At 38.0% G+C, this 21,145-nt stretch overlaps 2 non-coding genes across 2 annotated transcripts; both read left to right on the plus strand.

Moving 5' to 3' along the window:
* The first annotated feature begins 211 nt into the window (after nucleotides 1–211).
* Nucleotides 212–319, plus strand: LOC148571070 (small nucleolar RNA R71). The gene has a single exon (XR_015908628.1). It is a non-coding gene; the product is annotated as a small nucleolar RNA R71 (small nucleolar RNA).
* Nucleotides 320–17,100: 16,781 nt separating this feature from the next.
* LOC148571071 (small nucleolar RNA R71) lies at nucleotides 17,101–17,208 on the plus strand. The gene has a single exon (XR_015908765.1). It is a non-coding gene; the product is annotated as a small nucleolar RNA R71 (small nucleolar RNA).
* The last annotated feature ends 3,937 nt before the right edge of the window (nucleotides 17,209–21,145 follow it).

Genomic DNA, 21,145 nt, shown 5'->3' on the forward strand with positions numbered 1-21,145 from the left:
CAAGAACTTCTTTCTTCTGATTTGTCCCATTATTCATAGGATTCCTTTCAGAAGTGTACATGAACTGGTTATTTGCAACCATTTCAATGAGTTTCTGAGCTTCTACAGGCGTCTTCTTCAGATAAAGAGATCCTCCAGCAGAGCTGTCCAATGACATCTTGGACAGTTCAGATAGACCATCATAGAAAATACTTATGATGCTCCATTCTGAAAGCATGTCAGAAGGACACCTTCTAATCAATTGCTTGTATCTTTCCCAAGCTTCATAGAGGGATTCACCTTCCTTCTGTCTGAAGGTTTGGACTTCCACTCTAAGCTTGCTCAATTTTTAAGGTGGAAAGAATTTTGCCAAAAAGGCATTGACTAGCTTTTCCCAAGAGTTCAGGCTCTCTTTAGGTTGTGAATCCAACCATGTTCTAGCTCTGTCTCTTACAGCAAAGGGAAAAAGCATAATCTTGTAGACCTCGGGATCAACCCCATTGGTCTTGATAGTGTCACAGATTTACAAGAATTCAGCTAAGAACTGATGAGGATCTTCCAATGGAAGTCCATGAAACTTGCAATTCTATTGCATTAGAGAAACTAATTGAGGCTTAAGCTCAAAGTTGTTTGCTCCAATGGTAGGGATTGAGATGCTTCTCCCATAGAAGTCAGGAGTAGGTGCAGTAAAGTCACCAACCACTTTCCTTGCATTGTTGGCATTGTTGTTTTTTTCGGCTGCCATGGCTTCTTCTTGTTTGAAGAGCTTTGTTATGTCCTCTACAGAGAGTTGTACTTTATCTTCTCTTAGCTTTCTCTTCAAGGTCCTTTCAGGTTCAGGATCAGCTTCAACAAGAATGTCTTTGTCCTTGCTCCTGTTCATATGAAAAGAGAGGAGAAGAAAATATGGAATCCTCTATGTCACAGTATAGAGATTTCTTGAGATGTCAGAGGAAAAGAAGAATAAAAGGAGAAGCTAGAGAAGAGAGAATTCGAACTTATCAAGAGGGATAGAGTTCAAATTGTACAGAGGAGCAGTGTTAGTCCATAAATAGAAGGATGTGAGAAAAGGGGAAGAATTTTCGAAAATAAAGTAAAAAGATTTTGAAATAATTAAAAGAAATTTTGAAAATTTGGTAAATGATTTTCGAAAACTAAGATTGGGAATGAAATTAAGTGATTTTTGAAAAATATTTTGGAATTAAAAATTAAAAAGATATGATTGAAACTTATTTTTGAAAAAGATGTAATTGAAAAGACATGATTGAGAAGATATGATTGAGAATCAAATTAAAAAGAGAAAGTTTTTAAAATTAAAGTTGATTACTTGACCAATAAGAAATTAAAAGATATGATTCTATAATTAAAACTTTTGATCCTTTCTTAATAGGCAAGTAATAACTTGAAAATTTTGAATTAAATCATTAATTGTAGCAAGGATTTTTGAAAATAGTAATAAATAAAAAAAATTAAAAAGAAATTGATTTTGAAAGGATATGATTGAAAAGATATGATTTGAAAAAGATTTGATTTTGAAAAATTGTGAAAACTTGAAAAAGATTTGAATTAAAAATAAAATCTTCCCTCTAATGTCCTCCTGGCGGTAAACGCCCAGAATGGAATCCATTCTGGCGTTTAACACCCAAAATGCTACCTTTTTGGGCGTTTTACGCCTAGCCAGGTACCCTGGCTGGCGTTTAAACGCCAGTTTTCCTTCTTCACTGGGCGTTTTGAACGCCCAGCTTTTTCTGTGTAATTCGTCTGCTGAATGTTCTGAATCTTCAATTCTTTGTATTATTGACTTGAAAAGACATAATTTTAAAAATTTTTTTGAATTTTTAATAATGAGAAACAATCAAAATGCAACTAATCATGGAAAACTAAGATCAAATAAACAATGCATGCAAGTCACCAAACTTAGAAATTTTCATATTAGAGATTCTAACAAATAAATGAAAAACAACAAAACACACAAAACAAGAGAATTTAAAGATCAGAGCAAGGAAATCATCAAGAACAACTTGAAGATTAATGAAGAACATAATGCATATATTCGAAAAATGCAAGAAGAATAAAGACATGCAATTGACACCAAACTTAAAAATTAACACTAGACTCAAACAAGAAACATAAAATATTTTTTATTTTAAGATTTTATAAATTTTTTTTGTGATATTTTTTTTCGAAAAGTATATGGAAAAGAAAATAAAGAGATTCAAAATTTTTAATGAGAATTCCAGGAATTATTGCAATGTTAGTCTAAAACTCCGGTCCAGGAATTAGATATGGCTTACTAGCCAGCCAAGCCTTCAATGAAAGCTTCGATCCAAAACACTAGACATGGCCAATGGCCAGCCAAGCTTTAGCAGATCATTACTTTTAACAGCAAGATTGATAGAAATCATCAAGCTCTTGTGATGATAAGTTGAAACCTCGGTCCAAAAGATTAGACATGGCTTCACAGCCAGCCAGACTTCAACAAATCATCATGAAACTCTAGAATTCATTCTTAAAAATTCTGAAGAACAGAATAGAAACTTATTTTGTATTTTTGAAAATTTTTTTCAAAAATAAAAAGTAAAAAGCTTAAACATAAAATAAAATTACCTAATCTAAGCAACAAGATGAACCGTCAGTTGTCCAAACTCGAACAATCCCCGGCAACGGCGCCAAAAACTTGGTACGCACAATTGTAATCTCAACTCTTTATCACAACTCCGCACAACTAACCAGCAAGTGCACTGGGTCGTCCAAGTAATAAACCTTACATGAGTAAGGGTCGATCCCACGGAGACTGTCAGCTTGAAGCAAGCTATGGTCATCTTGTAAATCTCAGTCAGGCAGATTCAAATGGTTATGGAGAATTGATAATTAAAGGATGAATAAAACATAAAATAAAGATAGAGATACTTATGTAATTCATTGGTAAGAATTTCAGATAAGCCTATGGAGATGCTTTGTTCCTTCTGAACCTCTGCTTTCCTATTCCCCTCTTCCAATCATTCATACCCCCTTCCATGGCAAGCTTTATGTTGGGTATCACCGTTGTCAATGGCTACTTCCCGTCCTCTCAGAAAAAATGTTCCAAATGCGCTGTCACCGCACGACTAATCATCTGTTGGTTCTCGATCATGTTGGAATAGGATCCATTGATCTTTTTGCGTCTGTCACACGCCCAACACTCGCGAGTTTGAAGCTCGTCATAGTCATCCCTTCCCAGATCCTACTCGGAATACCACAGACAAGGTTTAGACTTTCCGGAGCTCAGGAATGGCCGCCAATAATTCTAGCCTATACCACGAAGGTTCTAATCTTAGATTAGAAACCCAAGAGATACACATTCAAGCTTGATTGCATGTAGAACGGAAGTGGTTTCAGGCATGCGTTCATAGGTGAGAATGATGATGAGTGTCACGGATCATCACATTCATTAAGTTGAAGAACGAGTGTATATCTTAGAGAAGAAGTAGGCGTGAATTGAATAGAAAAATAGTAGTACTTTGCATTCATTCATGAAGAACAGCAGATCTCCACACCTTAATCTATGGTGTGTAGAAACTCTACCGTTGAAAATACAAAAGTACAAGGTTCAGGCATGGCCGTGAGGCCAGCCTCCCAAAACGTGATCAAGTGTGAAAAATACAATAGCAACAGGTCCTATTTGTAGAAAACTAGTAACCTAGGATTTACAGAAATGAGTAAATGATGCAGAATCCACTTCCGGGCCCACTTGGTGTGTGCTTGGACTGAGCATTGAAGCTTTCACGTGTGGAGACTTTTCTTGGAGTTAAACGCCAGCTTTTGTGCCAGTATGGGCGTTTAACTCCAGCTTTTATGCCAGTTCTATCGTTTTGACGCCAAAATTTCTATGCTGACTTGGAACGCCAGTTTGGGCCATCAAATCTTGGGCAAAGTATAGACTATTATATATTCCTAGAAATCCCAGGATGTCTACTTTCCAACGCAATCGAGAGCATGCCAATTGGACTTCTTTAGCTCTAGAAAGTCCACTTCGAGTGCAAGAAGGTCAGAATCCAACAGCATCTGCAGTCCTTTTTCAGTCTCTGAATCAGATTTTTGCTCAGGTCCCTCAATTTCAGCCAGAAAATACCTGAAATCACAGAAAAACACACAAACTCATAGTAAAGTCCAGAGATGTGATTTTTATTTAAAAACTAATAAAAAAACTAACTAAAATATACTAAAAACATACTAAAAATAATGCCAAAAAGCGTATAAATTATCCGCTCATCAGTGAGCTGTTTTTAATGCTGTTTTCCATTCTGTTTTTTATTTTTCAGTAGTTTTTGTGACTTCACATGATCATCAACCTAAAGAAAACATAAAATAGCAATGAAAAATAAATAGATATAATTAAATAACATTTGGTTGCCTCCCAACAAGAGCTTCTTTAATGTCAATAGCTTGACAGTGAGCTCTCATGGAGCCTCACAGAAAATTAGAGCAATGTTGGGGCCTCTTAACACTAAACTTAAAGTTTGAATGTAGGGGTTTCGTTTGACTCTGTATTGAGAGAAGCTTTTCATGCTTCCTCTCCATGGTTACTGATGAGTTATTTTGTTGGAGAAACGAATCTCTCCCAAAACAACACAAATCTAACCGGCAAGTGCACCGGGTCGCATCAAGTAATAATAACTCACGGGAGTGAGGTCGATCCCACAGAGATTGAAGGATTGAGAAATTTTAGCTTAGTGGTTAATTTAGTCAAGCGAATCAAGATTTGGTTGAGTGATTTGTGATTTGCAGAATTTAAATTGCATTGAAAGTAAAGAGAATTGGTAATTGACATGAAATTAAAGAGAACAGGAAATAAATTGCTGAATCTTAAAGAACAAGAAATTAAATGGCAGAAACTTAGAGTGCAAGAAATGTAAATTGCGGAATCTTAAAGTGCAAGAAATGTAAATGTCTTGAATTGTAAAGGGGATTGGGACTTGGATTTGCAGAATTTAAACAAGGAAAAGTAAATTGCATCAAACAGAAAAGTAAAAGAGTGTTTGGGTTGAATCGGATCTGAAGCAAAACAAGTAAATGAACATGAAAAGCAAAAACAGAATGTAAATTGGAATTTCAGATCTCAGGGTTCCAGAGACTAGAAAACCAGGTCTAGATCTCACTACCTTCCTTGATCCAACAAGAACAATTGCAAGGGAAAAGTAAATTGCAAAGAAAGTAGATGAAGAACAATTAACCGAAACTGAAATTCAATTAAGCAGTAAATAAACAGAGAGATCCAAGGATGAGATTGAAACAGAATTTCTTCAATTCTTCAACCCAAGATCCAAGACAATTGTAATTGAAATTGAAAGCAATAAAACTAAGAGGAAGAGAAGTGAATTCTCCTTCCCCAAGACTAAGAAATTAAAGATCACTCAATATCCAAAGCTCTCCGAAAACTATTATGAAAATTCAAAGGGAAAGCTCCCCGAAGAACTTGAATTCTATCCTATTTATACACATTCTTCCAATGATCTTCAAGCCTTGAGTTGGGCCTTTGCTCTTGGTGGAATTGGGTTGAAAGAGGCCTTGGTTGATTGCTCTTGGAGTTTGAAGAGGAACCAAAATGAACCAATTGAACCAGGTTTGAGTTTTGCAAAAGTTGGACCAAAAGTTTGAGCAAAAGTTAGGGGCTAACTTTTGCCCAAACTTTTCATATTAGCACCCATATCCAGTGGATACCAACGTTGGTGCCAAAGTTAGGGGTCTAACTTTGGCCCCAACGTTGGCCTTACCTTGTGCACTTGTGGCGCCAACGTTAGCCACCAAGTTAGGGGCTAACGTTGGCGCAAACTTTTGCTCCTCCCCTTGTGATTTTCATGTGCCAACGTTAGCCACCAAGTTAGGGGCTAACGTTGGGGCAAAGTTTTGGTGCCCAGGGAGGTTTTCTTCATGCCAACGTTAGCCTCAAAGTTAGGGGCTAACGTTGGCGCAAACTTTTGGTGCCCAGGGAGTGTTTTTCTCATGCCAACGTTAGCCTCAAAGTTAGGGGCTAACGTTGGCGCAAACTTTTGGTACCCAGGGAGTGATTTTCAAGTTCCAACGTTAGCCCAAAAGTTAGGGGCTAACGTTGGGGCTAACTTTTCACTCAAAAGTTTGTGCAAAAGTTTGAGGCTAACTTTAGGTCCAGCTTTTTGCTTCCTGGTTCAATTTCACTTATTCCATTGTCTTCTCTTTACTCCTAGCTATTCCTTCTTGCTTCAACCTTTCTCCAAGCTTTCTTCACCTATCATTAATCAACCAAACACATCAAAGCTATGCTTAAAATCATGAGATATTCATTCTTTCATAATATGTGACAATTATAGTATAAAACCTCATGAAATAGCATGAATTCATACATGGTTGATTCAATCAAGGGAAACATGAAAATCTACCTAATTGGCTTGCTTGTAGCTCAAGAAAGTGCATAATTCTAATGAAAACAAAAAAAAGACTAGTTAAAATAGGCTAGGATGACTTGTCATCACAACACCAAACTTAAAGCTTGCTTGTCCCCAAGCAAGAAAAGATTTATTGAGAAGAAAGAATGAGATGGAAGAGGATGTTCATGCTAGCAGAGTATTATTGATAGTTCATGGGATTTTGTGTGGATATGTAAATACTCACTTCTTATTGACTCCTAGGCCTAGAAAGTCTCCTTCAAGCTTCAAGTAACATACTGCTATGACCTCTCATTATTCCTTTATCCTTGGCTATTACTTTGTTTATAAGCTCTATTTGAGTGTCATGTGTAGCAAGTTCATTTCCCTTTTCTTTATACTTGACACATTATTCACCATAGACACTTGGCTCACATTCCTTCTTAAAACATTGATGCCCAGCACCTCTTTGGGTTACTAAATGCCTTGTAGTTAGGTTGCTCTTGATAGTGGACTTTCAGCTGATGATCCCAGATTAGTTAACCCAAGTCACCGAGAGTTGATGCACTCCTAAGAGCTTACTAATCCAAGCAGATCCTAGTACAAAGACACCACAGGCATATATTTTAAAGTTCAAGCTATTGGTGTCCAGCTTTGTTTCTTTTTGTTTCCTTTTGTTCTGCCACTTTTTGGCTATCTCTTTTCTTTCTTTCTTTTTGTTTTTCTTTCTAACCAAGGAATTTTTTATTTAATTGAGATTCATAGACAGTAGGCCACTCTTTACTTAGAATGAGATATCATGGCTCTTTATTCACTAAAAGTGAGCTATTATACAATCACACACATACCACCACTTACTTTTATTCTACTTCTATCTAACAGAGACCATCTTACTTCACATTCAAACATTTCTTTTATTTAACTTAAAGATGCAGGGGACAAAACATGCTTCTTGTCAAGTGAAAGTAAACACACAAGCACACACATAAACTAGTTTACTTATTCTAAGAGAAGTTTGAATCTGTTTGAACTAAATGAACACTTTAACAAGACATCAATTAAAAGTATTTCTCAACAGCAAAGGTTAAGTGTAGATACAACCTATTGGTTTGCATTTCTTTTGTTCTTCTTTCTGTTGTGCCCCTTTTTGAGTCTTGATGCATGGTATCTTCAATTGGTGGTTAACTCTGGGCAAACTTTTGTGTCCTTGCTAAAGGTTATGAAATTGAGACTAAACAAAAATAGTTAAGTTGTTGAATAATCTGTCTGATTGCTTGGAACTAGCAATGTGTAGGAAGTTAGAATGTAATTTTAAATGAAGTTTTGGTGGAACACCAAACTTAGCATCCTGCATTCTCCCTTAGATTGTTTTTGGTGTGCAACACCAAACTTAGCTCCTTGCAATACATAGTAGTTATCCAACGCTCTTATTGAAAAAGTTATGAAAGGAAAACTACCTCAGGTTGGGTTGCCTCCCAACAAGCGCTCTTTTATTGTCACTAGCTTGACATCTTTCAATTCTTTTTAAGAGGGCTGTAGGTGTTGAACCTCTTTTTCCTTACCCCATTGTCCTCCCAAGTACAGCTTTGCTCTGTGACCATTTGCTGTGAATTGATTCTTTGTTGCCTCATCTAGCAGTTCAATATTCCCATAGGGAAAAATCTTTGTCACCAAGTATGGGCCAGTCCACTTAGACTTCAGTTTGCCAGGGAAGATTTTAAGCCTCGAATTATACAGGAGCACTTGCTATCCTGGCTTGAATTCCTTCTTTGTGATCTTCTTGTCATGCCACTTCTTAGCTCTCTCCTTGTATATCTTAGCACTTTCATAAGCTTCTAGTCTAAATTCATCCAACTCATTTAGTTGTAACAACCTTTTTTCTCCTGCAGCTTGGGGATCAAGGTTGAGGAGTTTAGTTGCCCAAAAAGCTATGTGTTCAAGCTCTACAGGGAGGTGGCAGGATTTGCCATACAATAGCTGAAAGGGTGACTTGCCAATAGGAGTTTTAAAAGCTGTCCTGTACGCCCACAATGCATCCTCTAGCTTTCTAGCCCAATCTTTTCTTGTGATTCCCACTGTTTTCTCTAGGATCTTTTTTTAATTCTCTATTTGCAAGTTCAGCTTGGCTGTTAGTCTGAGGATGGTAAGGTGTGGCTACTTTGTGAATTACTCCATATTTGTGGAGGAGTTTCTCCATCTGTTTGTTGCAAAAGTGACTACCACCATCACTAACAAGACCCTTTGGCACTCCATACCTAGTGAAAATGTGTTTTTTAAGGAATTGGAGGACAATCTGTGCATCACAGGTGGTTGTGGCTATGGCTTCCACCCACTTTAAGACATACTCCACTGCCACCAAGATGTATCTAAAAGAATAAGAAGGAGGAAAAGGCCCCATGAAATCAATTCCCCAGAGATCGAACAATTCTAATTCTAAGATAAAGTTTTGAGGCATCTCATTCCTTTTTGTTAATCCTCCTGCTTTCTGGCATTCATTACATTGGTGTACATATTCTCTGGCATCCTTGAAGATAGTTGGCCAATAGAAGCCACTCTGTAGTATTTTTGCGGCTGTTTTTTCTGGGCCAAAGTGTCCACCATAAGCTGAACCATGACAATGCCACAAGATGTCCCTCATTTCACTTTCGGGAACACACCTTCTGATTACTCCATCAGAGCATCTCTTGAACAAGAAGGGTTCATCCCATGAAAATTTCCTTGCTTCGTTGATCAACTTCTTCACTTGTTGCTTAGAGAACTCTTGCGGTATCTTCCTTCCCACTTTGTAATTTGCTATGTCAGCAAACCAAGGTGCTTGCTGGATCTGCAGAAGGTGCTCATCTGGGAAGCTTTCATTTATGGGATGGGATGCTTTTTGACTTGTTTCATGTGGTAGCCTCGACAGATGATCAGCGACCTGATTTTCAGTGCCCTTCCTATCTCTTATCTCTATGTCAATTTCTTGTAGGAGCAGTATTCACCTGATGAGTCTTGGTTTAGCATCCTGCTTTGACATCAAATACTTAAGTGCAGCATGATCAGTGTAAACCACAGCTTTGGATCCTACTAGATATGATCTAAACTTATCAAATGCATAGACTACAGCTAGCAATTCTTTCTCTGTTGTGGTGTAATTTCTTTGGGCCTCATTCAACACTTTACTTGCATAATATATGACATGATGCAAATTTCCCTTCTTTTGCCCAAGTACAGCACCAATTGCAAGGTCACTTGCATCACACATGAGTTCAAAAGGTAATTCCCAATCTGGAGGTGTGATGATTGGTGCTGTTGTGAGTCTATTTTTTAAAGTTTCAAAGGCATGCTGGCAGTTTTCATCAAAAACAAAAGGGTTATCAAGCATTAACAGATTACTCAAAGGTTTGGCTATTTTTGAAAAGTCCTTGATAAACCTTCTGTAAAATCTGGCATGCCCCAAGAAACTTCTAACAGATTTCACATTAATTGGTGGAGGGAGTTTTTCTATGATATCAACCTTTGCCTTATCAACCTCTATCCCTTTTTTTGAAACTTTATGGCCAAGAACAATCCCTTCGGGTACCATGAAATGGCATTTCTCCCAGTTTAAAACCAAATTAGTTTCTTGTCATCGTTTCAAGACAAGGGTTAAATGGTTTAGGCAAGCATTGAAATTATCACCAAAAACAGAGAAGTCATCCATGAAGACTTCTAAAAACTTTTCGACCATATCAGAGAAAATGGAGAGCATACACCTTTGAAATGTGGCAGGGGCGTTGCAAAGCCCAAAGGGCATCCTCTGATATGCAAAAACTCCAAATGGACATGTAAAGGCAGTTTTCTCTTGGTCCTTGGGGTCCACCATGATTTGATTATACCCAAAATATCCGTCCAAAAAGCAATAATATGCATGGCCGGCTAACCTTTCCAACATCTGATCAATGAATGGGAGAGGGAAATGATCCTTCCTGGTGGCATCATTCAATCTTCTATAGTCTATGCACATCCTCCACCCAGTCACTGTTCTAGTAGGGATCAACTCATTCTTCTCATTAGTGATGACCGTCATTCCTCCTTTCTTTGGTACAACTTGAACCGGGCTTACCCATGGGCTGTCAGATATTGGGAAGATTATCCCTGCATTCCATAACTTCATTACTTCCTTCTGGACAACTTCCTTCATTGTGGGATTTAGCCTTCTTTGCGGTTGAACCACTGGTTTGGAATTATCTTCCAAGAGGATCTTATGCATACATACTGCAGGGCTGATTCCCTTCAGGTCATCAATGGTCCATCCTAAAGCATCTTTGTGAGCTTTGAGTACGTCAAGAAGTTCTCCTTGTTCCTTCTTTGTCAGGGATGAATTAATGATTACTGGGAAGCTCTCCGATGTGCCAAGGAATGCATATTTGAGATGGGTGGGTAAAGGTTTCAGTTCTTGTTTTCGTACATCTTCCTTCTTATCTTGTCTTTCATCTTGCTCAGTAGAGGTCTCAGCCACTTGTTCCTCTGTTGCCCCTTGATTTCCTTCTTGCTCTTGAAAATTTTCTTCCAATATTTCTTCCACCAAACTGTCTATCATATCTACTCTTACGTAATCCTCTTGCTCAGGAGCATTTTGCATTGATTTGAACACATTTATGACCATTTGTTCATTATGGACCCTGAAGATCATTTTTCCTTTTTCTACATCAATGATGGCCCTTGCTGTGTGTAGAAATGGCCTTCCCAGAATGATTGAATCGTTTCCTTCTTCTTCAGTATCCAAAATTACAAAATCTGCTGGGAAAATAAACTCCCCAACCTTCACCAACAGATTCTCCACAATTCCATTGGGTGTCTTGATTGATCTGTCAGCCATGACTAGTGACATCCTGGTGGGTTTAAGCTCTTCTATGGCAAGTTTTCTCATCATTGAGAGAGGCATTAAATTGATGCTGGCACCCAGGTCACAGAGAGCCTTGTTGAGAATTATCTTGCCAATAGTGCATGAGACTACAAAGCTTCCCGGATCCTTAAGTTTTGGTGGAATACCCCGTTGAATTACAGCACTGCATTCCTCGGTGAGTAATACGGTTTCCTTCTCAAGCCAACTTCTTTTCTTGTTGATAAGATCCTTCAGAAACTTGGAATATAGGGGCATTTGCTCAAGTGCTTCAGCCAAGGGGATATTAATTTCCAGCTTCTTGAAGGTCTCAAGGAACTTGTGAAAATGCTGGTCTTTAACCTCTTTGTTGAATCTCTGGGGATAAGGCAGTGGAGGTGTGATGCTCTTTCCTATTTGTTGCTGTCCCTGAGCTACTTCCTTTGAGCTATGTGGCTGGTTGTCCTTCTCTTTAAGTTTCTCAGTGCTTTTGTTTGGCATCACAACTTGCTCCTTAGCTTCATCTGCCTTTGTTTGATTTTCATCCTCTGTTGGTTCTTTGATGTTCTCTGCTTGCTTCTTTGTAGTGTCATTGTTGCTTATCAATGTTCTCCCACTCCTTAATTGTATTGCCTTGCATTCCTCCTTGGGATTTGGGATTGTGTCACTGGGCAGTGAGTTTGAAGGTCTCTCAACAGATACTTGCTTGGAGAGTTGCCCCATCTGTCTCTCTAGGCTCTTCAGGGAGGCTTCCTGATTCTTGGTTACCGTTTCCTGGTGTTTCAATATTTTGTCTATCACGGCCTCCAAGTTAGTGATTCTTTGGGCTTTAGGTGATACTTGAGGTGGGTTATGAGATGTGGGTGGTGGATGGTAGGCATTTTGGTTGGTGGGTTGGTTATTAGATTGGTATTGGTTGGGGTTGGGGTAGTTGTTTTGAGGTTTTCTGTAGGGGTTTTGGTTAGTCTGCTGCTGGTTGTAGTTTTGGTTGTTTCTTGGGTTGTTTTGGTTTGAGTTCCTCTGCCATGGTTGTTGATTTTGGGTATGATTATCTCCCCATCTGAGGTTTGGGTGGTTCTTCCAGGATGGATTGTATGTATCACCATAAACTTCATTTGGTCCTTGGTTGTGCATATACTGTACTTGCTCTTGTGGTTGTTCTTCTTGAGTTTCTTCACTCTGTCCCCATGTGGTTGATGGTTGGCTGGTGTTAACTGCTGCAACTTGGAGACTATCAATCATCTTGGCCATTTGCTCAAATTGTTGTTGAATTTGCTGCTGCATTATCTTGTTATGAGCCAAGATTGAATCCACTCCTTCTAGCTCCATTACTCCTCTCCTTTGTGATGGTTGGCGGCCTCTTTGATGAGCAAAGAAATATTGGTTGTTGGACACCATATCAATGAGTTCTTGAGCCTCCTCTGTAGTTTTCATGAGTTGCAAGGAACCTCCAGCTGAATGATCCAAAGCTTCCTGGGATTTCAGTGTTAAACCTTCATAGAAGTTCTGCAGCTTCTCCCACTCATTAAACATGGTAGGGGGACATTTCCTGATTAGAGCCTTGTACCTCTCCCATGCCTCATAGATGGGTTCAGCCTCCATTTGTGTAAATGTTTGTACCTCAGCCTTCAACCTTATAATCCTCTGAGGTGGATAAAACTTGGTAAGAAACTTGGTTATCAAATCATCCCAGTTGTTGATGCTGTCCCTTGGAAAAGATTCCTGCCATTGAGTGGCCTTGTCCCTGAGAGAAAATGGGAATAGCATCAGCTTGTAACTGTCAGGAGGCACACCATTAGTTTTGACAGTGTTGCATATCTTCAAGAAAGTGGATAAGTGTTGGTGCGGGTCTTCAAGTGGTCCTCCACCAAAAGAGCAATTGTTCTGAACCAAAGTAATGAGTTGTGGCTTGAGTTCAAAATTGTTAGCATTGACATTTGGAGCTAAGATGCTGCTTCCACAATGTCTAGGATTTGCAAAGGTGTAGGAGGCCAAAACTCTCCTCTGGGGTGGGTTGTCATTGTTGTTGTCTGCTCCACCTAGTGGATTGATTGAATGTTCCTCCATCTCTTGATATTCCTCGTCTGATTCGTCTTCTCCAACAATATTTTTCCCTCTTTCAGCTCTTCTTAACCTCCTGAGAGTTTTTTCGTCTTGTTCATGAAAATTGGGTATGGTTCTTCTTGTGCCTGACATGCAAGCAGAGCATGAGAAATGCACAAAATCAGTGACACTTCAATCTACTGCTATATTGAAGTGTTAGTTAGTTTAAACAAAAAATCAAACAGTTAGTGGGTTAATCAAAAATTAAAGAAAAAGTGCTTGATCTAGATCACCACCTCACTTAATCATTGTCAATCTAATCAATCCCCGGCAACGGCGCCAAAAACTTGATGAGTTATTTTGTTGGAGAAACGAATCTCTCCCAAAACAACACAAATCTAACCGGCAAGTGCACCGGGTCGCATCAAGTAATAATAACTCACGGGAGTGAGGTCGATCCCACAGAGATTGAAGGATTGAGCAATTTTAGCTTAGTGGTTAATTTAGTCAAGCAAATCAAGATTTGGTTGAGTGATTTGTGATTTGCAGAATTTAAATTGCATTGAAAGTAAAGAGAATTGGTAATTGACATGAAATTAAAGAGAACAGGAAATAAATTGCTAAATCTTAAAGAACAAGAAATTAAATGGCAGAAACTTAGAGTGCAAGAAATGTAAATTGCGGAATCTTAAAGTGCAAGAAATGTAAATGACTTGAATTGTAAAGGGGATTGGGACTTGGATTTGCAGAATTTAAACAAGGAAAAGTAAATTGCATCAAACAGAAAAGTAAAAGAGTGTTTGGGTTGAATCGGATCTGAAGCAAAACAAGTAAATGAACATGAAAAGCAAAAACAGAATGTAAATTGGAATTTCAGATCTCAGGGGTCCAGAGACTAGAAAACCAGGTCTAGATCTCACTACCTTCCTTGATCCAACAAGAACAATTGCAAGGGAAAAGTAAATTGCAAAGAAAGTAGATGAAGAACAATTAACCGAAACTGAAATTCAATTAAGCAGTAAATAAACAGAGAGATCCAAGGATGAGATTGAAACAGAATTTCTTCAATTCTTCAACCCAAGATCCAAGACAATTGTAATTGAAATTGAAAGCAATAAAACTAAGAGGAAGAGAAGTGAATTCTCCTTCCCCAAGACTAAGAAATTAAAGATCACTCAATATCCAAAGCTCTCCGAAAACTATTATGAAAATTCAAAGGGAAAGCTCCCCGAAAAACTTGAATTCTATCCTATTTATACACTTTCTTCCAATGATCTTCAAGCCTTGAGTTGGGCCTTTGCTCTTGGTGGAATTGGGTTGAAAGAGGCCTTGGTTGATTGCTCTTGGAGTTTGAAGAGGAACCAAAACGAACCAATTGAACCGGGTTTGAGTTTTGCAAAAGTTGGACCAAAAGTTTGAGCAAAAGTTAGGGGCTAACTTTTGCCCAAACTTTTCATATCAGCACCCATATCCAGCTGATACCAACGTTGGTGCCAAAGTTAGGGGTCTAACTTTGGCCCCAACGTTGGCCTTACCTTGTGCACTTGTGGCGCCAACGTTAGCCACCAAGTTAGGGGCTAACGTTGGCGCAAACTTTTGCTCCTCCCCTTGTGATTTTCATGTGCCAACGTTAGCCACCAAGTTAGGGGCTAACGTTGGCGCAAACTTTTGGTGCCCAGGGAGGTTTTCTTCATGCCAACGTTAGCCTCAAAGTTAGGGGCTAACGTTGGCGCAAACTTTTGGTGCCCAGGGAGTGTTTTTCTCATGCCAACGTTAGCCTCAAAGTTAGGGGCTAACGTTGGCGCAAACTTTTGGTGCCCAGGGGTGATTTTCATGTGTCAACATTAGCCTCAAAGTTAGGGGCTAACGTTGGCGCAAACTTTTGGTACCCAGGGAGTGATTTTCAAGTTCCAACGTTAGCCCAAGAGTTAGGGGCTAACGTTGGGGCTAACTTTTCACTCAAAAGTTTGTGCAAAAGTTTGAGGCTAACTTTAGGTCCAGCTTTTTGCTTCCTGGTTCAATTTCACTTATTCCATTGTCTTCTCTTTACTCCTAGCTATTCCTTCTTGCTTCAACCTTTCTCCAAGCTTTCTTCACCTATCATTAATCAACCAAACACATCAAAGCTATGCTTAAAATCATGAGATATTCATTCTTTCATAATATGTGACAATTATAGTATAAAACCTCATGAAATAGCATGAATTCATACATGGTTAATTCAATCAAGGGAAACATGAAAATCTACCTAATTGGCTTGCTTGTAGCTCAAGAAAGTGCATAATTCTAATGAAAACAAAAGAAAAAGACTAGTTAAAATAGGCTAGGATGACTTGTCATCAGTTACAGAAGGAGAACCTTGAGTCTTAAATATAAGGTAGCCCTCATTCAACTGAAGGACCAAATCTCCTCTGTCAACATCAATCACAGCTTTTGCTGTGGCTAGGAAGGGTCTGCCAAGGATGATGGATTCATCCTCATCCTTTCCAGTGTCTAGGATTATGAAATCAGTAAGGATGTAAAGGCCTTCAACCTTTACTAACACGTCCTCTACTAGTCCATAAGCCTGTTTCATTGATTTGTCTGCCATCTCTAATGAGATTCTTGCATCTTGTACCTCAAAGATTCCCAATTTCTCCATTACAGAGAGTGGCATGAGGTTTATCCCTGACCCAAGGTCACACAGAGCTTTCTCAAAGGTCATGGTGCCTATGGTACAAGGTATGAAAAACTTTTCGGGATCCAGTTTCTTCTGAGGCAATGTCTGCCTCATTAGTGCACTCAGTTCATTGGTGAGCAAGGGGGTTCATCCTCCCAAGTCTCATTACCAAATAAACTGGCATTCAACTTCATGATTGCTCCTAGATACTTAGCAACTTGCTCTGCAATGGTGTCTTCATCCTCTTCAGAGGAAGAGTATTCATCAGAGCTCATGAATGGCAGAAGGAGGTCCAATGGAATCTCTAGGGACTCTGTATGAGCCTCAGATTCCTTTGGTTCCTCAAAAGGGAACTCCTTTCTGTCCAGAGGACGTCCCAAGAGGTCTTCCTCACTGGGATTCACATCCTCCTCCTCTTCTGGGCATTCGGCCATACCAAGTAAGGTTATGGCCTTGCACTCTCTCTTGGGATTTTCTTCTGTATTGCTTGGGAGAGTATTGGGAGGAGTTTCAGTAATCTTCTTACTCAACTGACCCACCTGTGCCTTCAAATTTCTAATGGAGGACATTGTTTCATTCATGAAACTTAGTGTCGTATTGGATAGATCAGAGACTATGGTTGCCAGGCCAGAATGGCTCTGTTCAGAATTCTTTGTCTGTTGCTGAGAAGATGATGGAAAAGGCTTGCTATTGCTAAACCTATTTCTTCCACCATTATTATTGAAGCCTTGTTAAGGCTTTTGTTGATCCTTCCATGAGAGATTAGGATGATTTCTCCATGAAGGATTATAGGTGTGTCTATAGGGTTCTCCCATGTAATTCACCTCTGCTATTGCAGGGTTCTCAGGATCATAAGCTTCTTCTTCAGAAGATGCCTCTTTAGTACTATTGGATGCAGCTTGCAATCTATTCAGACTCTGAGAAATCATATTGACTTGTTGAGTCAATATTTTGTTCTGAGCCAATATGGCATTCAGAGTATCAATTTTAAGAACTCCCTTCTTCTGAGGCGTCCCATTGCTCACAGGATTCCTCTCAGAGGTGTACATGAACTGATTATTTACAACCATTTCAATGAGTTCCTGAGCTTCTGTAGGGGTTTTCACATGAAGAGATCCTCCTGTAGAATGGTCCAATGACATTTTTGACAACTCAGACAGACCATCATAGAATATACTTATGATGCTCCATTCTGGAAGCATGTCAGTAGGACACCTTTTGATCAGTTGCTTATATCTTTCCCAAGCTTCATAGAGGGATTCTCCTTCCTTCTGTCTGAAGGTTTGAATTTCCACTCTAAGCTTGCTCATCTTTTGAGGTGGAAAAAATTTGGCCAGGAAAGCACTGACCAGCTTATCCCAAGAGTTCAGGCTATCCTTTGGTTGTGAATCCAACCATGTTCTAGCTTTGTCTCTTACAGCAAAAGGGAAAAGCATAAGCCTGTAGACCTCGGGATCAACTCCATTGGTCTTAACAGTGTCACAGATTTGCAGAAATTCAGCTAAAAACTGATGAGGATCTTCCATTGGAAGTCCATGAAACTTGCAATTCTATTGCATTAGAGAAACCAATTGAGGTTTAAGCTCAAAATTGTTTGCTCCAATTGCAGGAAGTGAGATGCTTCTTCCATAGAAGTTAGAAGGAGGTGCAATAAAGTTACTAAGCATCTTCCTTGCATCTCTACCATTTTTATTAGGTTCGGCCATGTCTCCTTCTTTTTCGAAAATTTCTGTCAGGTCCTCTCTAGAGGGTTGTGCTTTAGCTTCTCTTAGTTTCCTCTTCAGAGTCCTTTCAGGTTCAGGGTCAGCTTCAACAAGAATGTTCTTATCCTTGTTCCTGCTCATATGAAAAAGAAGAGAACAGAAAAAAATATTGAATCCTTTATGTCACAGTATAGAGATTCCTTTATGTGAGTAGAAGAAGAGAAGAATAGAAGAAGGAGAAGATAAGAATTCGAACACAGAGGAGAAGAATGGGTTCGAATTTTTGAATGGAAGAGGGGTGTTAGTAGATAATTAAATAAATAGAAAGAGATGAAAGGGGGAAGAATTCGAAAATTAAATAAAATAAATAAAAAAAATTTTTGTTTTTATTTTGACTATTAGTTATAATTCAAAATTTAAAAAGAAAAATAAAATAAAATTAAATTAGAATTTAAAACAAATAGTTAATTAAAAAGGAATTTTGAAAAAGTGGGGAAGAGTTTTCGAAAATTAGAGAGGGAAAATTAGTTAGGTGGTTTTGAAAAAGATATGATTGAAATAGAAAACTTTTAAAATAAAAAATTCAAGTAGTTAATTGAAAAAGATTTGAAAATCAAATTTGAAAAGATAAGAAGTTAGAAAAGATTTTGAAATTAAGTTTTGAAAAAGACATGATTGAAATTGAAAAAGATTTGAAGAGGAGATTAAAAAGATTTGATTTTGAAAATTAAAGTTGATTACTTGACTAACAAGAAACTAAAAGATATGATTCTAAAATTTAAAGATGGAACCTTTCTTAATAGGCAAGTAACAAACTTTAAAATTTTTGAATCAATCACATTAATTGTTAGTAAAGATTTTGAAAATCATTTTAAAAAGTTTTCGAAAATATGAAAAAAATGAGAAAGATTTGATTTTTGAAAAGGTTTGAAAAAGATAGAATTTTTAAATTGAAAATTTGACTTGACTAATAACAAAACAACTAAATTTTGAAATTTTTTTTTGAAAATGTCAACTCAAATATTCGAAATTTTATGAGTGAAATAAGGAAAGATATATTTTTTATTTTTGGATTTTTAGTAAAGAGAGAGAAAAACAATAAAAAAGACTCAAAACATGGAATTTATGAATCAAAATATACAATGCATGCAAGAATACTTTGAATGTCAAGATGAACACCAAGAACACTTTGAAGGTCAAGATGAACATCAAGAACATGTTTTTGAAAATTTTTAAGAAAAGAAACACATGCATGACACCAAACTTAGAAATTTTCAATAATTAGACACTAACAAATTGAAAATGCATATGAAAAACAAGAAAAGACACAAAACAAGAAAATGCAAAGATCAAACAAAGAAGATTATCAAGAACAACTTGAAGATCATGAAGGACATTATGCATGAATTTTTCGAAAGTTTTTAAGAAAAATAAAAGAATGCAATTGACACCAAACTTAAAAATTGACACTAGACTCAAACAAGAAACATCAAATTTTTGTTTTTTTTTATGATTTTATTATAATTTTTTGTATTTTTTTCGAAAATTAATTTGAAAAAGAAAAATAAGGATTTCAAAATTTCTAATGAGAAGGAATCATGCAATGTTAGTCTAAAGCTCCGGTCCAAGAATTAGACATGGCTTACTAGCCAGCCGAGCTTTCAGTGAAAGCTCCGGTCCAAAACACTAGACATGGCCAATGGCCAGCCAAGCCTTAAGATACAAATCAGGCATACAACAGCTGAATTGATGAGAATAAAAAAAACTCTTGTGATGATGAGTTGAAACCTCGGTCCAAAAGAATAGACATGGCTTCACAGCCATCCAGACTTCAACAGATCATCATGAAACTCTAGAATTCATTCTTAAAAATTCTAAAGTCATAGAATAATTTATTTTCAAAATTTTTTTGTTTTTTTTAAGTTTTTTTCGAAAATAAAAACAAAAACAAAAAGCTTAAAATTAAAATAAATTACCTAATCTGAGCAACAAGATGAACCGTCAGTTGTCCAAACTCGAACAATCCCCAGCGACGGTGCCAAAAACTTGGTGCACGAAATCGTGATTGTTCGTTCCCCATCAACGGCGCCAAAAACTCAGCACGCGCTTTTGCAATCTTAAATTCTTTTTCACAATTTCGATACAACTAACCAGCAAGTGCACTGGGTCGTCCAAGTAATAAACCTTACATGAGTAAGGGTCGATCCCATGGAGATTGTCGGCTTGAAGCAAGCTATGGTCACCTTGTAAATCTCAATCAGGCGGATTCAAATGGTTATAGAGTTTTAATGATTAAAAAGATAAATAAACATAAAATAAAGATAGAGATACTTATGTAATTCATTGGTGAGAATTTCAGATAAGCGTATGGAGATGCGTTGTTCATTCTGAATCTCTGCTTTCCTACTGCCTTCATCCAATCCTTCATACTCCTTTCTATGGCAAGCTGTATGTTGGGTGTCACCGTTGTCAATGGCTACTTCCCGTCTTCTCAGTGAAAATGGTCCTCTACGGTTTTCCGCATGGCTAATCAGTTGTTAGTTCTCGATCGTGTAGGAATAGGATTTACTATCCTTTTGCGTCTGTCACTACGCCCTATAGTCGCGAGTTTGAAGCTCATCACAGTCATCCCATCCCAGATCCTACTCGAAATACCACAGACAAGGTTTAGACTTTCCAGATCTCAATAATGCTGCCAATTGATTCTAGCTTATACCACGAAGACTCTGATCTCACGGAATGGAAGGCTCTGTTGTCGGAGAGGCAACCATGAATCCTGGACCAGGAATCCAAGAGATACACACTCTAGCTTGTTTTCATGTAGAACGGAAGTGGTTGTCAATCACGCGTTCATAAGTGAGAATGGTGATGAGTGTCACATAATCATCACATTCATCATGTTCTTGTGTGCGAATGAATATCTTAGAATAAGAATAATTATGAATTGAATAGAAGAACAATAGTACTTTACATTAATACTCGAGGAACAGCAGAGCTCTACGCCTTAATCTATGGTGTGTAGAAACTCCACCGTTGAAAATACATAAGAACAAGGTCTAGGCATGGCCGAATGGCCAGCCTCCCCAAATGGCATATGAATTCGAAAATAGGGAAAAAGACTGATCCCTGATCAAGGACGATCAAAAGATGTAAAATAAATCACTAAAAGCAGTTTTTATACTAAACTAGTAGCTAGGGTTACATAAGATAAGTAAATGATGTAGAAATCCACTTCCAGGCCCACTTGGTGTGTGCTTGGGCTGAGCATTGATCTTTCAGGTGTAGAGACCTTTTTTTGAGTTAAACACCAGGTTGTAGCCTGTTTCTGGCGTTTAACTCTGATTTGCAACCTATTTCTGGCGTTTAACTCCAGAATAGGGCAGGAAGTCGGCGTTTGAACGCCAGTTTGTGTCGTCAAAACTCGGGCAAAGTATAGACTATTATATATTGCCGGAAAGCCTTGGATGTCTACTTTCCAACGCAATTAAAAGCACGCCAATTGGGTTTCTGTAGCTTCAGAAATTCACTTCGAGTGCAG

The sequence above is a fragment of the Arachis ipaensis genome, chromosome B3 (genome assembly GCF_059453495.1).
Source record: "Arachis ipaensis isolate K30076 ecotype BB chromosome B3, ASM5945349v1, whole genome shotgun sequence".
NCBI lineage: Eukaryota > Viridiplantae > Streptophyta > Magnoliopsida > Fabales > Fabaceae > Arachis > Arachis ipaensis.